Source organism: Phyllobates terribilis, unplaced genomic scaffold (assembly GCF_046119375.1).
Source record: "Phyllobates terribilis strain yellow unplaced genomic scaffold, ASM4611937v1 Scaffold_2__4_contigs__length_985480577, whole genome shotgun sequence".
NCBI lineage: Eukaryota > Metazoa > Chordata > Amphibia > Anura > Dendrobatidae > Phyllobates > Phyllobates terribilis.
Genome location: NW_027362762.1, coordinates 232,940,820 through 232,958,722, shown reverse-complemented (window position 1 = coordinate 232,958,722; position 17,903 = coordinate 232,940,820).

Sequence of the window (17,903 nt, the reverse complement as noted above, 5' to 3'; positions counted from 1 at the left end):
TTTTGGGTGATTTAAGATAGTAAAAGCATCTTAGAGCTCACAGCTCAGCAATAGATTTAGGAAGAGAAAGGCATGAAGCATTTGACTTATATTCCAGACAATAATATGTTGTAAAACTGTTGCACTGAAGAAGATAAGAATGTAGTCTGTGAATAATACAGAAATTCAATTGATAAAGAGAGAGATATCAGTGACACGATGTAGCTGTCATTTGTCCTGATGCATTTGAATTACATTTAGGCTATGTGCCCATGATGAAGAAATGCTCAGGATTTTTTCCTGAGTGTTTCTGCATCTCCCTGGCAGAAAAAAACGGATGCAGATTGTTCATGCGTTTTCCTGCCAGGGACATGTGGAAGTGAAGCGTTCTTCACTTGCATTTCCGCATGCGGGTTGACAAGCGCTTTCCAAGCGATTTTAGCATCACTTGGAAAGGGCTTGTCAACTTGGTCACACTATATAAATCCATGCAAACAGCATGGATTTATATACTGTGACCCGAGAGAATGTCAAAAAATAAAAAAATAAAAATATACTTACCCTCCGATGGCCCGCGCTGTCTTGATTCCCTCCGTCCCAGCTGCTGGCAGCGGTAGAGTGAAGGACCTGCCGACGTCAGTGTCGCGTGACCCGTCACATGACTCTGATGTCAGCGCAGGTCCTTCATTCCATCGCGAACTGCTGCCAAGCAAGGAGGAGCGCACCGCGGGCTGCCAGAAGGTAAGTATATATTTATTTTTTATTTTATTCTTTTCTTTTACAGTTTTCAATGGTACCCGGGTCTGGAGGAGAGTCTCCTCTTCTCTAGACCTGGGTACCATCCGCACATTAGAACGCATGAAATGCGCATCTACTTATGCAGTGATGCGTAATCCATGCGGTCTAATGCAAGTCAATGGTGGCGAAAACGCAGCACTTCCGCAAAACAATTGGTAGTGCTGCGTTTTTTTCCGCAATTATAATCCGCAGCGGAAATTTCCGCAGCATGTGCACAGCACATGCGGATTATCATTGGGGAACATGGCAGGCCTTCTACCATGCATTTTTAAGTGTTTCTGCACCGTTTTTGCCGATGCGGAAACGTTTAAAAAACGCATCTTGGGCACATAGCCTTAGAAATGTTTATTCTTCATTCTTAATGCACTACTAAGATGAAGCAAGACAGCATATTATCTTTTACAGAAAAAGTCTGAAATTAGAGTCAGAGACAAAGTGATTGCTTGTCAATAGTCACTGTACTGAGATTTTGTTTTTATTGTGCAATACATTTTATTACACTGTGTTCCAAATTATTATGCAAATAATATTTTCTCAGATTTTTCCAAATTACCTATATGAATTGCAGTCATTGTAATTTTCCAGTCAAATAACTATTAGAGTACAATTGAAAGGTTTTTGTACAAACTGCCTATGATAACAGTATATTTTATAAAAAATAAAAAACTCAAACTGCACTCAAAATGCATGTTCCAAATTATTATGCACAGCAGAGTTTTCAACCTTTTCATTTTAATAAAGTACAAAAAATTGTCATTTTTGAAATTATAAGCATTAGCAGGTTATTACAAACTGAAATCAAAGAGTTTTCAACTCAAAACTTTATTCTAGATGATGTTACATTTGCACATAGGACCGCTTGTTCGAAAGGAGCTTCTGAACTCTCTCGTCCATTGAATTTGTCAAGTTTTGGATGGTTTCTGCTTTAATTGTTTTGCATGAGGACAGAATACCCTCCAAGAGCTGTTGCTTAGATGTGAACTGCCTCCCGCCATCATAGACACTCCTTTTGATGATGCTCCAGAGGTTCTTAATGGGGTTGAGGTCAGGGGAGCATGGGTGCCACACAATAAGTTTGTCCCTTTTTATGCCCATAGCAGCCAGAGATGCAGATGTGTTATGTGCAGCATGAGACGGGGCATTATCATGCATGAAATGATCTCAATGGTCCAGATGGATGGAGTGGAGGATGGCTGGTTGATGGACACCCCATGCAAACACGGCTATGGCGTTAACAAGAAGGAGGTGGAGTAATGTTTTGGACTGGAATCATGGGGAGAGAGATTGTTGGCCCTTTTAGGATCCCTGAAGGGGTAAAGATGAACTCCATAATGTATGTTTAGTTTCTAAAACAGCACTTCCTTCCATGGTTCAAGAAGAAGAACCGTGCATTTCACAGCAAGATCATTTTCATGCATGATAATGCCCCGTCTCATGCTGCACATAACACATCTGCATCTCTGGCTGCTATGGGCATAAAAGGGGACAAACTTAAGGTGTGTCACCCATGCTCCCCTGACCTCAACCCCTTTGAGAACCTCTGGAGCATCATCAAAAGGAGTGTCTATGATGGCTGGAGGCAGTTCACATCTAATCAACAGCTCTGGGAGGATATTCTGTCCCCATGCAAAAGAACTGAAGCAGAAACCATTCAAAACCTGACAAATTCAATGGACGAGAGAGTTCAGAAGCTCCTTTCGAACAAGCGGTCCTATGTGCAAATGTAACATCACCGAGAATAAAGTTTTGAGTTGAAAACTGTTTGATTTCAGTTTGTAATAACCTGCTAATGCTTATAATTTCAAAAATGACCATTTTTTGCTCTTTATTAAAATGAAAAGGTTGAAAACTCTGCTGTGCATAATAATTTGGAACAAGCATTTTGAGTGCAGTTTGAGTTTTTATTTTTTTAAAAATATACTGTTATCATAGGCAGTTTGTACAAAAACCTTTCAATTGTACTCTAATAGTTATTTGACTAGAAAATTACAATGACTGCAATTCATATAGGTAATTTGGAAAAATCTGAGAAAATATTATTTGCATAATAATTTGGAACACAGTGTAATGAGCGATTTTTTTTTAATAGAAAAGAAAATTCCCCGAAATCAAGAGATTTAATTACAAAGTGTGCATATTGAAAACTATTTTTTTGCTAATTTACCAGTCAAATTTTACATTTATACATGACACAACAATTCAGCGTCCTGTTAAAGATACTGGCCTTGTGGATTTTTTTATACACTACCTAACATTTTTTTACTTTGTAACTTTTGAGAATGGAGTTGAATATATAGTTTTCTGTCATTCAAATTTTTACTGACATTTTCAAAGTAAAAGGACATCACATAGATGATAAATGCTTGAAGAAAACATGATAATGACACAGTAATCATATCAAGTACCATGTACATTTTACTCATCAGAAATCTAATTTATTCAGGAATATATTTCTATACAATGAGAGTGGCAAAATAGAAAAAAACAAAAAAGCAAACAAATTAGATAACTAACTGTGTATGTCTGTTTTTGCACTCCTGTTTTACTAGTTCAGTTTGCAACCATACATACCACACCTATAATTCAACCTGCTACACTTTGTTTTCTGTACGTGTACAGTAACTACCCACCTAACATTTCTTGGCCAATGCTGTAGAAAAAAAAGCAGGCAAAAGTTTACAAAACTAAACATGAGTTTCTTAATTTAACATTCCAATAAGATTGTATGAAGCCCAGAACCACATCATGGCGAACCTCCCTAACTTTTTATAGCCTTAAAGGTGTGGCGTTGTGTGCCAACCACTGCTATGCAAGCAGTGAACCAGAAGGGTGGGCAACCTGGTGCTTTACAGCACCATGTTATTGTCTGATAATCAAGTTGATGGCATGAGCCAAAGAGCGAAGTTACTGGCTAAAGCGCTACCAATGTAATGTCAGCACTGCAGAAAATAGTAGACACTGAGAGCTGTGGCAGAGACTCATTTGAAGCACAGTTAATATTTTTAAAATAAACTGCATCCTGGGAAAACTAGTAATTTTTTTCAGATCTTCAATACTATACTTTGCATTAAGTTCAATTGATATTACCAATAGCATTATTCTTGTTTGGATTGTTACATTTGTGCAAGGTTTGATACCTGTTTGGAGCTAACATACTTCAAACTAAATCATAAGAAAGCAAGTTTTCTAGGCTTACAACCCAAAAAGCACAGTTACAACAGTATTAATTAAATTGAAATAAAGTGAAAGCTACGAACTATAAATAGTAAACCAGTATTTTCATCAGGCTTTAATTAGGATTTCAAAACAAAATTCGGATCTTCGGTATATTTCTGCAGAGAAGCTACAGAGAAGGTATTTCAACATAGCTCTATTCTGTTGAATTTATCATCAAACATACATCAAATCTCTGCTATCAAAAAGCATGTCTCTTTTTAGGTGGCATTATAATGAGAACACCTAGTCCTCTGATTTATGAAATAGTACAAACATAAAATAGGAAAAAATCCAAAATGACCACTCAATAACACCTCATTCTTGCCCTACATGCTTTCACTTATCCTTTCATATTGTCACTAGAAGGGGCACTTTTGATATTAGACATGACATATTTTTTACAAATTCACACATGGCAGAACATTTCCAAGATAAAATGTACGAACTGGATAAAATGTACATTCTATAGAAGATTGTGCCTTATATGTCCCTTATATGGTGACTTTGTAGTTTTATATTATGATTCACAATTGATTATTTTGTTTTATTTTAGCCTTTGTCTGTCTTTCTAAACTTTCTTTCTAAATCATTTTCTTAAGGACCTAAAGTACATAGAGAGTTTAGTAATGAAACAGTATTTTTTTAAGCAATCATGTAAATGCCTCTGCAAATAATAAAAATAACATTGTATTTGATAGGGAAAAGGACAGAATCCAAAATGAATCTAAGAGAACATCCGGATATAACTCTACAATTATTAATGCCTAAAATAAGCCCTTAAAGATGGGTATTTAAAAAGAAAAAGACAAAGGAGTTTGAAATTTAAATCAAATAATATTTTACAAAATTACATTTTTGGAAGTTTTACATCCTCTGTAATTCTATTATATGTTTTTAAATATGCTTTACTTATGTGTATATTTAATGCAAAGAATGTTTACTGTCAAGCAACATACACATCTGCTCTCAGAACATGAAGGGAATCCATGTCTTAGTGTAAGGAAAAAAGGCATTATTAATAGAATATACCATTAAGAAAAATAATTATACATTGCTACAAAATATAAAGGAACACTTTAGTGTAACTTAAAGGGGTTTTCCCATGAACAGAAGTTCATTTTATTCAATAGATCTTGGAAAAATAATAACTTCCACAATTGGATGTGTTTAAATAAAATGTTCCTGTGCTGAGATAATCTTATAAATGTTCCCCTGTGTTATGGCCGTGTCTGACCGTGTATGGAACATGGTCTGATCATACCACAGCTCCTGGGCAGGAGAGGAAGCCAAAGAGTATACAGACATTACAGGAGGGGATCACAGCTGATTATTTTTGTAAGGTAAAACATTTCACAATGTTTTACTTCAAATAAAGTGATCCCGTGCTGTAATGTCTGTATACTCTTTTGCTTTCGCCCCTTGCCTAGGAGCTGTGGTATGATCAGACCATGTTCCTGCACAGTAAGACACTGCAATTACACAGTACACAGCAGGGGGCACAATTATAAGACTATCTCAGCACAGGAACATTTTATTTAAATACATTCAGTTGTGGAACTTATTATCATTTCAAGATCTATTGATTAAAATGAACTTTTGTTCATGGGAAAACCCCTTTAAGTTTCAACCATCTTTGCATAAATCAATAATACAAGCAAATATAAGAAACGTTGTAATATAAGTTATCAAATAAATCTTCACTCTCCATTTATAAGCCACTTTTTCTTCTGCCTCCTGAACTTACCATCCACACAAAAACAGCTCAGTATTGTTCAAAACAAGATGAACTATTAGCTTACAGAACATTTGTGACAATTTTGCTTTTTTGCGTTGCCCAAGATATTCTATTATGTTGCAATTGCTTTTATTATCGACTCATTTTATATTCACTAAAGTACACTTAATTTTTGTTAAAAATTATTTTGTTGCGCACATGTAAATAGTTTGTTGCTGTTTTTCTTAGAGCATTTAAATTTTTTTGAACATTGCTGCACATAGTATGAATATTTATTCAGAGGTGTCCATTCTTTTTTCATAGTTTTTTTTTGGGGGGGGACCTGTTCTATCTTGAATCACATGATTTTAAAGTTTTATACTCAGCAGTAAAGATCTTAACACCACCCATTAAAGAAGCAGTCCCATGAATATTTTGCTTCCTTAAATGTGTATATATGTAAGTAAGCACTATATTACTTACATATATGCACATTTAAGGAAGCAAAATATACAGTGCCTTGTGAAAGTATTTGGCCCCCTTGAACTTTTCTACCTTTTGCCACATTTTTGGCTTCAAACATAAAGATAAAAAATTCTATTTTTTGGGGGAAGAATCAACAACAAGTGAAACACAATCGTGAAGTGGAACAAAATTTATTGGATATTTTAAACTTTAAAAACTGTGGGGCATGCAATATTATTCGGCCCCTTTACTTTCAGTGCAGCAAACTCACTCCAGAAATTCAGTGAGGATCTCTGAATGATCCAATGTTGTCCTAAATGACTGGTAATGATAAATAAAATCCACCTGTGTGTAATCAAGTCTCCGTATAAATGCACCTGCTCAGTGATAGCCTCAGGGTTCTGTTTCAAGTGCAGAGAGCATCATGAAGACCAAGGAACACACCAGGCAGGTCTGAGATACTGTTGTGGCAAAGTTTAAAGCTGGATTTGGATACAAAAAGATTTCCCAAGTTTTAAACATCTCAAGGAGCACTGTGCAAGCGAGCATATTGAAATGGAAGGAGTATCAGACCACTGCAAATCTACCAAGACCCCGCTGTACCTCTAAACTTTCATCTCGAACAAGGAGAAGACTGATCAGAGATGCAGCCAAAAGGCCCATGATCACTCTGGATGAACTGCAGAGATAACAGATGAGGTGGGAGAGTCTGTCCATAGGACAACAATCAGACGTACACTGCACAAATCGGGCCTTTATGGAAGAGAGGCAAGAAGAAAGCCATTTCTCAAAGATATCCATAAAAAGTGTCGTTTTAAGTTTGCCTCAAGCCACCTGGGAGACACACCAAACATGTGGAATAAGGTGCTCTGGTCAGGTGAAACCAAAATCGAACTATTTGGCCACAATGCAAAATGATACATTTGGTGTAAAAGCAACACAGCTCATCACCCTCAAAACACCATCCCCACTGTCAAACATGGTGGTGGCAGCATCATGTTTTGGGCCAGGTTTTCTTCAGCAGGGACAGGGAAGATGGTTAAAACTGATGGGAAGATGGACGGAACCAAATACAGGACCATTCTGGAAGAAAGCCTGTTGGAGTCTGCAAAAGACCTGAGCCTGGGACCGAGATTTATCTTCCAACAAGACAATGATCCTAAACATAAAGCAAAATCTACAATGGAATGATTAAAAAATAAACGTATCCAGGTATTAGAATGGCCAAGTCAAAGTCCAGACCTGAATCCAATTGAGAATCTGTGGAAAGAGCTGAAAACTGCTGTTCACAAACGCCCTCCATCCAACCTCAATGAGCTTGAGCTGTTCTGCAAGGAAGAATGGGCAAGAATTTTTGCCTGTGCAAAACTGATAGAGAGATTCCCCAAGCGACTTGCAGCTGTAATCGCAGCAAAAGGTGGTGCTACAAAGTATTAACTCAAAGGGGTCAAAAAATATTGCACGCCCCACTTTTCAGTTTCTAATTTGTTAAAAAAGTTTAAAATATCCAATAAATTTTGTTCCACTTCACGATTGTGTTTCACTTGTTGTTGATACTTCCCCAAAAAATTAGAATTTTATATCTTTATGTTTGAAGCCAGAAATGTGGCAAAAGGTAGTAAAGTTCAAGGGGGCCAAATACCTTCACAATGCACTGTACTCATCTACCACCACTCACTCCAGGATCTAGTGCCGTTCTGCTCCACTTTTCAGTGATGTCACTGCTCTGCAGACTCTTTGGGTCATGCTGGGCTCCACGTGACCCATCAGTGGCTTTTATAATGTTAGCCCATGGAAGCCTCAGAACGAGGCTTCATAGGCTTATATTGTAAAAGAGCAAATTGAACTTGGCACTCGAAGAGCATAATTTTTAAAGCATTTAATTGCAGTGCAAAACAGGTACAGATGTTTCAGTCATTAAGACCTTCATCAGTGTTTACCAGTGGTGAGAATATGCGGCATCATAGGTGAGAAATGCGGTATCCGCCGCTTGTCCCTGGTGTCGCCCAGTGACTCCAGGGACCAGCGGCGGATACCGCGTTCTTCGCATGTCATACCGCATATTCTCACCATTGGTGTATGCTGATGAAGGTTTTAATGACCGAAACCTCTGTACCTGTTTTGTATTGCAATTAAATGCTTTAAAAATTATACTTTTTGAGTGCCAAGTTTCATTTGCTATTTGAATGGTTTTCAACTTTACTTGAACACCAATTCGAGTAGTGCAGCGGTTATTTAGACTATATTATAAAAGAGACTTCCAGCTCATGCAACGAGCATAATGAGCTGGATAGTCTGAAGAGCAACGATGTCACTGAGAAGAGGAGCATGAAGGCGCTGGACACCACAGAGAGCTATGGAAGGTTGAGCAATTTCTCCTGAGCACGCTGATACCCGATATATGGGGAAAAACCACTATTAGGGTACACGGCAGGGTCTGGAAGGGAAGGAGCACCGTATGACTTTTTGAATGCAGAATTGACTGGAATCTAGAGCGGGCGCCATGCTGCATTTGGAGAGCCTCTGATGTGCCTAAACATTTGAAACCCCCCACAAGTAACAACACTTTGAAACTAAACCCTTGAAGGAATATATCTAGATGTGTGGTAAACACCTTAAACCCCCAGGTGCTTCACAGAAGTTTATAAGGTAGAGCCGTGAAAATAAAAAATCAAACTTTTTCCACAAAAATTATCTCTTAGCCCCAAATTTTTTATTTTCACAAGAGTAAAAGGAGAAAATGGACCCTGGGAATTGTTGTGCAATTTGTTCTGAGTACGCTGGTACCCCATATATGGAGAAAAAACTGTTTGGGCGCACGGCAGGGCTCAGAAGGAAAGGAGCACTGTTTAACTTTTTAAATGTAAAATCTGCTGACCTAATTAGCGGACGCCATGTCATGTTTGGAGAGCCCCTGATGTGCTTAAACAGTGGAAACCCCCACAATTGACCCCATGTTGGAAACTACACCCTTAAAGGATTTTATCAAGGGGTATAGTGAGCATCTTTAACCCAGAGGTACGACACAGAATTTGATAACATTAGGTCATCATATTGAATATGTTGTCATTAGTGTTGAGCGCAAGTGCTCGCTACTTGAGTTTGCATCGGGTGGTTGAATATGCACTGAGAATCGCGGATGCTCGAGTTACATTATTATTATTTTTTCTATTATTATTATTATTTATATAGCGCAATTGATTCCATGGTGAGGTACATAGGAAGGGGAGGATGCAAGCTCGAGTGCCCGCCCCGCATATTTCTCGGCTCTTAGACACCCAAAAAAAACATGCGGGATTGCCCGTCTATGGCAGCCAATCTTTGTGTGTTTTTTTTGCTGTATAACAGCCGTGAAACATGTGGGGCGGGGACTCGAGCATGTCACTTGAGCACCTGCGATACTTGGTGTATACCCGACCACCCGATGCAAACTCAAGTAGTGAGCACTTATGCTCAACACTAGTAGTCATCATATCGTCATTATTTTTTGTTCTTTATTTTTGAAAAAATCCCAGCTCCAACACAACCCTAACTCCAACCTGAACACAACCCTAACCTCGCGATCACCTCCCCTTGCCCCCACAATGCTGCGATCAACTCCCAGCACATAGCAACGGGTGTCAACCGTGACAATCAGCTGACACCAGGCGGCGATCGTGCCCGCGCAGCCTGTGTGCGGGCAAATTCAACAGGGCGTACTAATACGCACCTGGCTTTTAAAGCCCAGGGTGCAGGTACGTATTAGTACGCCTTGGACTTTTAAGGGGTTAAAAGTAGTGTTGAGCCACCTCCGTAGTGTTCGAGTTCGGTTCGGTTCGTCGAACACCCGTGTGTTCGCCGAACTGTTCGTCGAACTGTTCGTCGAACACCTTCGAACACCGTTAAAACCAATGGCAGGCAAACAAAAACACATAGAAACACATAGAAAACACCTTCAAAGGTGTCCAAAAGCTGACAAACTGCTCAGAAGACATAACTAACACATGGAAAAGTGACAAGTACATATAGTCATGCGAAAATAAAAGAGGTGGAGGAGTAAAAGGAGGGGGAGACACAGATATAGGCACGTCATGCCCTTCTAAAATCCAAAAAGTGAGAAGCCGACACGGCCAGTCCGCTCCTGCCCGTGCCACCTCCGTGTCGCCGGGTTTGTGCCAGAGCCGCGGTGAACCCTGACGGACAGCCCCCCTCTCCCAATACTGGTGCCTGTCCGCTGGTGGGTCAAGCGAGCCCCCCTGTGGTGGAGGCAGCTCTAAGCTTTTTAATTTAAATTGTCTCTCTAATTTGAATGAATACACTTTAAATCCATTTACAAGGATCTATTGGAGGGCAAGTCTCATGCCAGCAGCCGCGGTATTTCCAGCTCCAGTAGTGTCCACTAAAGCTGCTGCAGTTAAAAAGCTTTTATAAGGATCGAGCTCGGCTGTCCACCGCAAGGCATCCTACTGCCAGTCCCAGCCCCTATGCCTTGGGGTGCCTCCTGATGCTCTTCACTAAGTATCCCATGGTCCCGAAGCATTTCCTTTGAAAAAATTAAGTGTCTAAAGTACAGGTGGTGCAGCTTGCTTAACAGCCGGGATAATCCGCTCACTAGCAGACACTGCTACTAGGCACAAAGTATTTCCTGGGCTAGATGCAGTTAAAAATTTGTAATTAGATACTCTCGTTGGATGCTGAGAAAGCATTCCATAGAGTCTCCTGGCACGCCATATATGATTCTCTTAAAAAGCTTGGGGTAGGGGTCTAGGGGACCCTTTTATAGCCAAAATCACGGCCCTGTATCGCAATACGTCACCTAGGCTGAAGATAAATGGAACTGTAGCACCCTGAGGGCTCGGTTGCTACAGACGTATTGCACCTCACCCAGAGGTGTGATATCTCACTCTCAGGTAAGTATGTAGTGTGGATCAGGACCCGACACCTGCATGCATTACACCACATTGCCGTGGGGCAGGGCGACCATTATGCCCCTGAGATGGGCACGACAGTCCCTGTCCCTGGCTGGAGTGGGGGGAGGGAACACTGAGGAAGGGGAACCCTGTAGTGCAGGAGCAGGGAGGAAGCAGTTCCTGGGTGCATTGAGAAGGGAGTATAAAAGGTGGGCACCATCTTAGTTCAGTGCAGAGAAGTCTGAGCAGAAGTGGCAGGGAGCAGGGGCTCTGCATGAGCTCTGCTCCGGAGGCGGGCCTAGTAACAGAGGCCCAGGCCTGGAAGAGGGAGAAGGAAGGAAGAGGAGCGGAGAAGGCTCCAGGAACGAGGAATGAAGGGATCCCAGGTGTGCGGACGGGCGAGTCGCCACCGCACGCCCGAATCCACCTGCGTGGAGGGGTCAGGTCAAAGGGGGAGACCGGTCCCCAAACTAGTGGAGGCAGGAAACGACCCTCAGCTAGAAACCGGAGGCTCTGACATTTTATGTGGCGCAGCCCCTCTCTACACCCGCTAGGAAGGCACCACATAGGGTCAGGGAAACTGGCGCCAAGTTTACCAAGAGGAGGCCCGAGGCAGCCGGACAGAAGTGTTGGTAAGAAAGGCCAGACAAAGGACACACAAAGGGGGTCCTGTGAAGTGCTCCAAAGTTATCTGGGAGTTGTCTGAGCCCCTCACCTGGTGAGCACAGTACGACGTGGGCAGCCGTTACCTGCAGACGTGGTCTGGATAATAAGAACTGTGAGTAAAGGCCCTGAACTGCATCACTGACTCCGTGTCGTTACTGCTGCTGCCCTGCACCATCACCCCCATCCTCCGCATACACTGCCCTGAGGCTATACTCCTCCCGTGGGGAGTTATGCTACGCTCTGCTGCACCCACAACACCAGCCTCAGTGGTCTGCCCTGTAGCGGCGGTTCACTCTGACCGCAATCCACGGGTGGCGTAGTCGGACATTTAAACATGAAAACCACATAAATAGTTCCGCCACTGGTTTGACCGCCCTGAGCTACGGAACCGGGTCGCCGCCACGAAGACTACAACCACCAGCATCCACCAAAAAGGGTCCGGCTCCGGGTGTCCCAAGGCCCAGGGGGTGCGTCAGAACATTTTCATCACCTTTCACAATCACCAATGGGACAAGGCAGTGATGTCCTCTGTCCCCTCTCTTATACATCTTAGTGACGGAGCACCTGCTCTCATCAATTCGCCATAACCCCAATATTAGGTGGATTGAGGTGGGAGGCACCGAGTACAAGTGCTCTCTATTTGCTGATGATGTCCTAGTATATATCACTCAATCACATATATCCATCCATGCTGTTATGGCTGAAATAGATCACTTTGTTACATGGTAAAATTTTAAAATCAATGCAGCGAAGTCTGAGGCCCTCGATGTCTCCCTCCCCAAATCCATATAGGATTCCATCCAGTCCAACTTTCCCTTTGCCTGGCCCTCACAGGGTATCAAATACTTAGGAATTCCTATTCATAGAGACCTCTCCCATCTATGTTATCTTAATTTTGGGCCCTTTATTGAACAACTCCATACAGACCACGGTTGGCAAGTTAGAACTGTAAGATTCACTACGTGAACCACTGGTGTTTTGTGGAAAAGCACATGTACACTGCGTTCCAAATAATTATACAAAAAGTGTTTAGGAGTGATATGGGAAGAATTTGTTTGTTTGTCAGTTAAACTCATTGATGGTGATGTGTGTCAGGTGCTAATTAGTTTGTCAGGTGTGTCCAATGAAAGGCAAGACTACTTAAGAAGGCTCTCTCACATTATTAAGCAGCCTACATTTTCTGCCAAAATGGGAAAGAAAAAGGATGTGTCGGCTGCTGAGAAGCAACAAATTGTGGAGTGTTTAGGTCAAGGCATGACTACAATCAACATTGTGCGATGATCAGGATGAAGTGTCTTGGCAATCAAGAAGTATGTAGCTGATTCACAGTACACACGTGTGCGTGCTGATAAGGGCAAATTGAGGACTCTTTCCTACAGGCAATTACGTCAGGTTGAAAGAGCAGCGGCAAAAAAGCCTTGTCATAGCAGCAGACAAGTTTTTGAAGCTGCTTGTGCCTCCAACGTCCCCCGAACAACAAGATGCAGGGTCCTTCAGAGGTTTGCAGCTGTGCATGCGCCATCCTGTCGACCTCCTCTATCCACTTCACACAAGCAGAAACGGCTCCAGTGGGCCAAACATTACATGAAGACTGATTTCAAAACTGTTTTGTTCACGGATGAGTGCCGTGTAGCGCTCGATGGTCCAGATGGATGGAGTGGAGGATGGCTGGTTGATGGACACCCCACGCAAACACGGCTACAGCGCCAACAAGGAGGAGGTGGAGTAATGTTTTGGGCTGGAATCATGGGGAGAGAGATTGTCGGCCCCTTTAGGATCCCTGAAGGCGCTAAAGATGAACTCCATAATGTATGTGGATTTTCTCAAACAGCACTTCCTGCCATGGTTCAAGAAGAAGAACCGTGTATTTCACAGCAAGATCATTTTTCTGCATGATAATGCACCATCTCATGCTGCACATAAAACATCTGCATCTCTGGCTGATATGGGCATAAAAGGGGACAAACTTATGGTGTGACCCCCATGCTCCCCTGACCTCTACCCCATTCAGAACCTTTGGAGCATCATTAAAAGGAGTGTCTATGATGGCGGGAGGCAGTTCACATCTAAGCAACAGCTCTGGGAGGGTATTCTGTCCTCATGCAAAACAATTGAAGCAGAAACCATCCAAAACCTGACAAATTCAATGGACGAGAGAGTTCAGAAGCTCCTTTCGAACAAGGGGTCCTATGTGAAAATGTAACATCACCTAGAATAAAGTTTTGAGTTGAAAACTGTTTGATTTCAGTTTCTAACAACCTGCTAATGCTTATAATTTCAAAAATGACCATTTTTTTGGTCTTTATTAAAATGAAAAGGTTGATCGAAAAGTTTGGGGGATCTAAGAGTGTGGCAACCCAGTAGTCATGATTACTTCGAATTCTGACAATATGAGGGTCATGCTGCAGGTAGTGCAGCAAGAAGGCACTTTTGTGCCTTGCGCATCTCGGAGCCCCAAAATTATTTTCCAGGCTAGATGCAGCTAAAAATTATTTTTAATTTTAAATCTGGTGAAACTTTAGTATAGATGGCCTAATAGGATCAGTGCTGCACACTGCTACAAAGCCCAAATTATTTTCCAGTCAAGATACAGATAACCATGATTAGTAATTTGAAAGCTTAAAACGGTTGGTAGGGTGATTTTAACCAATCATCAAGCTTTTACTCTCCCCAGGATGACACAGGGGTAGAAAAGTCGTTTCGGATCCATGATTTGTTCATCTTTATGAACGTGAGTCTGTCTACATTATCAGTGGAGAGCCGCGTGCGCTTATCTGTCAGCACACCACCAGCAGCGCTGAACACACGTTCAGACAGAACGCTGGCTGCGGGGCATGACAAGATCTCCAAGGCGTAAGTGGCTAGCTCCGGCCATTTATCCAGATTGGAAGCCCAAAAAGAGCAAGGGTCCAGTGACACAGTCGTGGCTTCAATGTTTACTTGGAGATACTCCTGTACCATCGTCTCTAGGCGTTGACTATGTGTCAGACTTCTTGTCTCCTGTGGCCTTGCAAAGGATGGGCTAAAAAAGTGGTGAAATGATTCCGCAAAATTGATGTTACCAGCAGATACTGTGGTTCTGTTACGGTTTGAGTGCTGAACACTTGACGGTCCCACGGTTGGCAAGTTGGAACTGTGAGATTCACTACGTGCACCACTGGTATTTTGTGGAAAAGCACATGTAAGATTCTGCAACAGTCTCTGCTGATACTCCTGCATGCGTGCATCCCTTTCTATGGCAGGAATAATTTCTGCAAATTTACTTTTGTACCGGGGATCTAACAGTGTGGCAACCCAGTAGTCAGGATTATTTCTAATTCTCACAATTCGAGGGTCATGTTGCAGGTAGTGCAGCAAGAAGGCACTCATGTGTGTTGCGCATCCAGGAGCACCAAGTCCCTGTTGTGTTGGTGGTGAGGTAACAATCATGCTTCCTTCCTCTGTCCTCTCCCCCCAACCTCGCACAACAGAAATGTGATCAAGGTCTCCCTCATCTGATGAGTCTTCCATCAGTTCGTCCTCCACTTCTTCCTGGGCTCCTGCACCTTCCTCACTAGTTTGGCTGCTACCATGCGCCCTGGTAAAACCATCTCCCCCACCCTCACATGCCTGCCGCCTTGGTGCTGCCGACCGTCTGGACCTTGCAGATGTTAGCCCTTCCGCATACAACTCCTCCTCCTCTACTTCCTCCACCTCCTCTTGTGCCACCACCTGACTCCGAGTTCTGTTTAACATGTGCTCCAGCATGTAAATCACCGGAATAGTCATGCTGATAATGGCATCGTCAGCACTAAACATCTTCGTCGCCATTTCAAAACTGTGCAGAAGGGAGCATAGGTCTCTGATCTGAGACCACTCCTCCAGCGTGATTTGCCCCACCTCTGAATCTCGTTGGCCCAGGCTATACGTCAGAACGTATTGCACCAGGGCTTGTCGGTGCTGCCACAGTCGCTGCAACATGTGCAGAGTTGAATTCCACCGGGTAGGCACATCGCATTTTAGCCGGTGAAGTGGCAGGCCCAACGACTTCTGTAGAGATGTAAGTCGCTGAGCTGCGGGATGCGAACGGCGGAAGTGAGCACACAGCGACCGTGCCCTCTGCAGAAGGCCATCTAGTCTGGGATAGTGGGCTAAAAATTGCTGGACAACCAGGTTCAACACGTGAGCCATACAAGGCACGTGTGTGACATTGCCCCGGCGAAGGGCCGCACCCAGGTTTGCAGCATTGTCGCACAAAGCCTTCCCTGGTTTCAGGTCCAGTGGAGACAACCATTCATGAAATTGGTTCTCCAGAGCTGACCACAACTCCTCAGCTGTGTGACTCACATTTCCCAGACATTTCAATGTAAAAACCGCCTGATGACGTTGAGCCCTACTGCCAGCATAGTAAGGAGGTGTGCAGGATCCCTTCTGCGCAGTTAGAAAGCTTGTGGCATGACCAGACAGGCTTTGGGTGCAGGTGGAAGACCGAGAGGAGGTTGAGGAGGCAGAAGCAGTGGAGGAACTTTGACATAAAGAGGATTGACGCACAACTCGTGGGGACGGCAAGACTTGGACAGCAGCCCCTTGTCCTGCTGTCACCATAGTTACCCAGTGCCCAGTCAGCGACATGTAACGCCCCTGTCCATGCCTACTCGTCCAAGTGTCTGTGGTGAAATGCACCCTGTCACACACAGAGTTTCTCAAAGAAGCGGTGATGTTGTGTGCGACATGCTGGTGGAGCGCAGGCACACCTTTCTTTGAGAAGTAGTGCCGACTGGGAATCTGGTACTGGGGCACTGCGACGGCCATAAGGTCTCGAAAATCCTCTGTGTCCACCAGGCGGAAAGGCAGCATTTCTGTAGCCAAGAGCTTGCAGATGGTGAAATTCAACCTCTTAGCTTTCTCATGGCTAGGAGGAAATGGTCTTTTACTTGTCCACATCTGAGGGACCGAGGGCTGGCTATTGTGCTTAGACGAGGTTGATAAGGGTGTCCCCGGCAAACTGCCGGTCTGTGAGGAAGATGCAGGCGGACATGTTAGGTTGCCTTGATCCAAAGGTGGTGCTATCGATGTCGGACAGCGCTCAACACCAGCTGTTGTTACCACCTCCAAAGAAAATGATGACCTGACAATCACGCTGGCTGTTGCGGGTAAAGAGGTGGCAGGTCTGCGCCCCAAAACAGGTGTGACTGCTGTCCCCCCAGTCACAGAGGATGAAGAGGCCGCGGATGCACAAGATATGGCAGACGGTGATTGGCCCGGCCGGCTAAGCCGCATTGTAGCACACTGAGCTTCCCACTGCAACTTATGCTTCATGTCCATGTGCCGGTTCATGCATGAAGTACTCAAACTATGTATTTTTTGGCCTCTACTTAGCTTTTGCTGACAAATGTTACAGATAACACGAGTTGGGTCATTTTTATCGATCTGAAAAAATGTCCAGGCTATGCAAGGCTTAGCACCCATGCGACCTGAAGAGCCACCACGACTTGTGGTGAGAGGCAGAGTTGTGTTTGAGGATGCAGTTGTTGACGTGCTTCCAGTACTACGTCTCTGTCCAGGAAGGCGCAACCTGACCTCGTCGTCACTAGCATCTTCCTCCACCTCCTCTGCTGACCTCATCTCTTGGCTGACTGTGGGTTGACAGTAAGTGGGATCTCCGACCTCATCATCATCACCCTGTGCGTTATCACACCCGTCGTCCTCAGAGCCAACCTGTTCCTGCCCTGACAAAAAACTAAAGTTGTCGCTCCAATCAGGTATTTGAGTCTTATCATCGTCTTCCTCATTGTCTCCACCAACAGGAGTTACAGTTTGGGAATGAGGGTCTACATTATGGTCAGAACCTTCTGCGTCTGGTCCTGGATCCGACTCATAAAGATTCTGGGCATCAGTGCAGATCATTTCCTCGTCTGGATTCACAGAAGCGCTGGAGTCGACCTCTGATTACCAGGCTATAGTATGAGTAAACAGCTCTGCAGACTCAACCATCTGTTCTACCTCATACTCAGACGGGCAGCTGGAGATTTGGGAGCTGTGAGGAAGCAAGTGCGATTTGGGTGACACCTTTGAGGACTGGAGTATTTGTGATGTTGAAGTTGATGTGGAGGAGAGACCACTTAAAGGAGCACTTGATATCCGTTGAAGCACCTGCTGTTTTTGTGCCTCATCTGGAATTTGTAGCGATTGGCGTG